The sequence below is a fragment of the Protopterus annectens genome, chromosome 2.part2, assembly GCF_019279795.1.
Source record: "Protopterus annectens isolate FY-2018-M chromosome 2.part2, PAN1.0, whole genome shotgun sequence".
In the NCBI taxonomy this organism is placed as follows: Eukaryota; Metazoa; Chordata; order Ceratodontiformes; family Protopteridae; genus Protopterus; species Protopterus annectens.
The window spans coordinates 159,681,369-159,686,721 of record NC_056730.1 but is presented as its reverse complement, the minus strand read 5'-3'; the positions used below and the strand labels follow the sequence as shown (position 1 = coordinate 159,686,721).

General features: G+C 42.0%; 1 pseudogene; it reads right to left on the bottom strand.

Moving 5' to 3' along the window:
• Positions 1–214: 214 nt before the first annotated feature.
• On the bottom strand, positions 215–2,015 carry LOC122795925 (annotated as a pseudogene).
• Between the last annotated feature and the right edge of the window lie 3,338 nt (positions 2,016–5,353).

Genomic DNA, 5,353 nt, shown 5'->3' with positions numbered 1-5,353 from the left:
ATGCCCATTCACGCATGTCGACACACAGAAGACCCACTGAGCATCAAACGTGCAACATCTGTAAGGCGACAACGCTACCGCAGCACCACCACCGCAGACTAACAATAATAATTTCCTTCAATGAAAATCCAATTATTCAAGTCCATGCCTTGGAGTAGCAAGGTAAAGTGCATAAAGATAACATTCATTCAAGCTCAGTTTGTTACACTCTGATCTACTCTGATGCACACTGGTCCAAGCCAGATACCTGGCATCTCTTCTTGGATGCTAGTTCATCAATGTTTGGGGTCAAGCTCTGAGCTGAGGAAATCCTCAGGATTGAGTGAAGGTGTTCATCAGTGAGATGACTCCTGTGTGATATTCTGTTCATCTTCATCAAGGACAATAGTTGCTCACAGATATGTGCTGCCGAACATAGGGAGCATTTGAGCAGCTTGCGTACGGAGATGGGGCATTGTGTCAGGGATGTAACGTGGAAACTGCAGCACCCACAGCATCATACTTTGACTTCAGTGTGCCATTACACTGGAATTCAATCAGCTCCATTTTGAGGTTAGTTGGTGTGCTTTCCACATCAACTGCAGACAGTTTACTAAGCAGTTCAAACCTACATTTCTGAGCATCAAAGTCAGCAAATCATCTGGTAAACTCGACGCTGAGTTTTTCAGCAAACTGTGCACTTGGGAACACAATGGTAGAGATCTATTTTTATGGTTTGGCAGCAAGGAAAATGGCCCAAGTTTCCTTGCAGCATCTGAGTCTCCCACAGGCACAATTTTGTTTTAAAATCCCTCACTGCAGCATACATGTCTATGATGACATGGCCCCGCCCCTGAAGCTGCAGATTCAGCACATTGAGATGGCTTGTGATGTCACAGAGAAATGCCAGCTCAGACAGAAACTCTATCCCGGAGCTTTGCTGTGTCTTTCCCTTTGCTTTCTAGAAACTGACAAATTTCCTCACGCAGCTTGAAACATCTGGTCAGTATTTTTCCTTTGCTTAGCCATCTCACCTCTGTATGATACGGCACTTCTGTGTATTCCAAACAACACTCCTCCAGAAAAGACTTGAACTGATGGTGATTCAAACCTTTAGCTCTTATATAGTTAACTACTCGTGTCATGGTGCTCATAACATGTTCCATCTTCAGGGCTTTGCCACACAACGACTCCTGGTGTATGATGCAGTGATAAACAGTTAGCTCACCTGCACAGTTCTCTTTCCGCATCTTCTCCTAAATCCTGGCCACCAATCCACTCTTTTGTCTGCACATCGTGGGCACACCATCTGTCGTTATTCCCACAAGTTTATCCCAAGGTAGCCTCATTTGAGTTACACATTTGGAAACCTCTTTAAAGATTTCTTTTGCTGTGATTGTGCCATGCATTGATTTTAATCCCAAAAGTTCCTCCATAATGCACAGATTTGAGTCCACTCCACGGATGAAGACTGACAGCAGGGCAGTAAAAGATGTGTTGCTGCTCTCATCCATAGCAAGGGAGAATGCAATGAAATCTTTTCCCGTTTCCATCAGCTGTTCATGTAGATTTGTGGCAAGATCACATGCACGATCAGCTACTGTGTTTCTGCTAAGGCTTACATTTAAAAATGCTTGGCTTTTATCTGGGCACACAACGTCGCAAACTTTGATCATGCACTTTTTGACAAACTCTCCCTCATTAAAGGGCCAAGCTGATTTTGCAATCTCTGCTGCCACAACAAAACTAGCCTTGACAGCAGCTTCACTTTGTGATATGGCTTTTGTAAACATAGTCTGTCATGAAACTAAACTTCTTTTCATCTCCTCTACTTTCTGGCACTTTTGTGCTATGTCTAGGTCCTTGTACTTGTCATGGTGTTTTGTTTCATAGTGTCTTCTTATGTTATACTCTTTGGTTACAGATAATTTGGCTCCACACACAAGACAAACAGGTCTGTCCTTTACATTTGTGAACAGATATTCTGCTTCTCACATTTCTAGAAAGCTTCTGTTTTCAACCTTTCATTTGGCCATTTTTGAGAGGGGTGGTCCGAAGTGACTGGTAGCATGAGGTCGCTAATGAATGTCAACAGAGGAGGGGGCACTTGTGGGTCCTGACTGATGCGCCAATGAACCAGCAGAGCATTCTGGGATTTGTAGTATTAACAGTGCATGCACTGTATACCACCAGACCAGCTCTAGTAGACATTTGGTATTTTCTCGGGGGCCAAATATAATAACACTGTGGGCCAGATTTGGCCCACGGGCCTGAGTTTGACATCTATGCTCTAGAGTGTGGCTGGCAGCATTAAACCTACATATACTGGAACTATTGAGAGTTAAAACATTAAACTAAAAGCTACTGGTACTATTAGTTAAAACAGCAAGGAATGTGGTAGACTGCTGGCATTGTGTTGCCGCCTGGTGGCCAAAGTAAGTTACTACAGCCAGAAAAAACTAACCTGTGTGTATACTCATCTGCCCTGTAGAAATACTTTAAAGAGCAGTTTACTTTTTTTAAAAGCAGATAGTTTTAAAAACAGAACAGATTCGGAGTGTGGATAAATTGCAATAGACAGAACACCTACAGTTTAGAAAGCTGTGCTTTTTAGTTTGGTTTTGGAGCTGCTTCAGGCAGGTAACTGAAGCAGATTTACACTCTTTCACAAGGTATTTTGCTGGGCGAGTCTGTTGGGCAGGTGATGACCATGGAGTGTTTAACCCTTGGAAGAAGAGATTGGAAAGCTGTGCTTTTTAGTTTGGTTTTGGAGCTGCTTCAGGTAGGTAACTGAAGCAGATTTACACTCTTTCACAAGGTATTTTGCTGGGCGAGTCTGTTGGGCAGGGGATGACCACAGAATGTTTAACCCATCAGGAGAAGAATGTTTAACCCATCAGGAGAAGAGTTTATAAAGCTGTGCTTTTTAGTTTGGTTTTGGAGCTGCTTCAGGTAGGTAACTGAAGCAGATTTGCACTCTTTCACAAGGTATTTTGCTGGGCGAGTCTGTTGGGCAGGGGATGACCACAGAGTGTTTAACCCATTGGGAGAAAAATTTAGAAAGCTGTGCTTTTTAGTTTGGTTTGGGAGCTGCTTCAGGCAGGTAACTGAAGCAGATTTACACTCTTTCACAAGGTATTTTGCTGGGCGAGTCTGTTGGGCAGGGGATGACCACAGAGTGTTTAACCCATCAGGAGAAGAGTTTAGAAAGCTGTGCTTTTTAGTTTGGTTTGGGAACTGCTTTAGGCAGGTAACTGAAGCAGATTTACACTCTTTCACAAGGTATTTTGCTGGACGAATCTGTTGGGCAGGCGATGACCATGGAGTGTTTAACCCATTGGGAGGAGAGTTTAGAAAGCTTTGCCTTTTAGTTTGGTTTTGGAGCTGCTTCAGGCAGGTAACTGAAGCAAATTTACACTCTTTCACAAGGTATTTTGCTGGGCGAATCTGTTGGGCAGGGGATGACCACAGAGTGTTTAACCTGTCGGGAGAAGCTTCTAAAGCCAGAGAGCACACAGGCAGGGGAGAGTAGAAGCTTCCATGTGGACTGCACAGAAAGCTAGAAAGAACATGGGTTAGCTTCATCAGGGAAAAATAGATTTAAGGCCAAACACTACCCTTTATATTGTCTGTTATTACCTGCATTGTTTAGATCATTGCTAGCCATTGCAGGGATGACTGTTCAACATTTGCTTATTTAATAACAGAATGCACTAAAATTATTACATACAGACTACCAGACAGAATATCAAAAGAGTGATGTTGGTATTCAGATGCAAAAAGATTTCTAGGAGGGTGGTATAGATGGGGCATGTTAAGAAGTTGGTATAACATTTTTTTTCTCCCTAGACAAATTTGTATGCTAACATTTTGGTACTTTTGAAGTTACTTTGCAACCTGACAGTTGAAACAAAGAAGACAGATGAGGGCAAAGTAAATTCTAACAGCAAAGTCATGGGACAACAAGAGAAATATACAGAAGTTCCAAGAAGGGTACCATTCCATGCTTATTTATGCTGGCAAATATGTTTTGTTTCAGTGAGTATACAAATTAAATACAAAAGCATCCCCCACCGTCCATTCTTATTCATGTGTGCTAACCCTAACACTGCTTCTGTCCATAACCAACCCTACACATTACCTTCCTCAAAACCATTTCCCCAAGAGTATCACTAATCAGATAAATTATGTCTGAAGATATTGTTATATTTTTTTCTAGCTGAGCGATTGCAAAAAGAGAATATTCTCTTTTTATGATCTGTGGTTTTGTTGCTTTTTTTTGTTTTTGGCATTAATGAGGATTTGAATGCATAAATCAAAATAATGTGTATGAAATATATCTACGCATTGATTTTTGAGAACATAAATATATGTATTTTTTATTGTCAGTGTTGTAGTTTCCAGAAGTAGCTGTCTTCCCAAAGGATGGTATTATGCATTTCTTGGCACTGAGTTTTAGGTTGTGACTCTGGCACCAGTTATTAATCTAAGTCAGGCCTTCTTGGAGAGCATTTGTGTCATTGGGGGATTCTATGCCTGTACCTATTTTACAGTAATTTGCAAACTTGGTCAGCCAGAGGCCCTTGATGATGGCTTTCACTTCAGAGAATCAGATACCAAAAAGGAATGGCCCCATCACTGAGCCTTGAGGGACTCCAAGAGTGATTGGCCACTTTGTGGAGGTAGACACCACTATCCTGACTTCTTGCATCATATCTGTGAGCCAGCTTACTATTGAGCAGTTGACATAGGGGTTTATACCTAATTTCACAAGTTTGTCTATATTGCCCAAGTGGGGTATTGTGCCAGATGCTTTAGCCAGTTCAAAGTAGGTAGCATGCAGAGTTTTGCCCTTGTCCATTGTTTTGGTGACCTTCTCGAAGAAGTCCACCAAGAAGACTAAGCATGAGCTGCCCATGACAAACCCAAGCTGGGTTAGATCCATTTCTGAAGGTTTGCTATGCTATTGTTTATCATTTTCGTTCGTTTTATTTCTTTCTCATTTAATTCTTCCCATTGCTTTACATATGACACTAGTCAGACTCATGGGTCTGTAGTTGCCTGTGTCCATAGATGGCCTGCCCTTGTGCAGAAGAGCTGACAGTTGTAGTCCTCCATTCACTTGACATGAAGCCTTTCTGAAGGTTGTGGTTAAATAATGATTCTTGTTGTACTGATTTATATCACATTAATAACAACGTTCTAAGCATGCAGTCAGTCGTGAGGGATTTGGGAACCCAGACTGATAGAAGCCTTACTTTTGACCACCATGTTGCTTCCATTGTACGGAAAGCTTTCTACATGGCCCACCTCATAAGTAAGGGCATCTCATCCAGGGACAAGGAGGTCATAACATCCCTGTATTCTTCCCTTA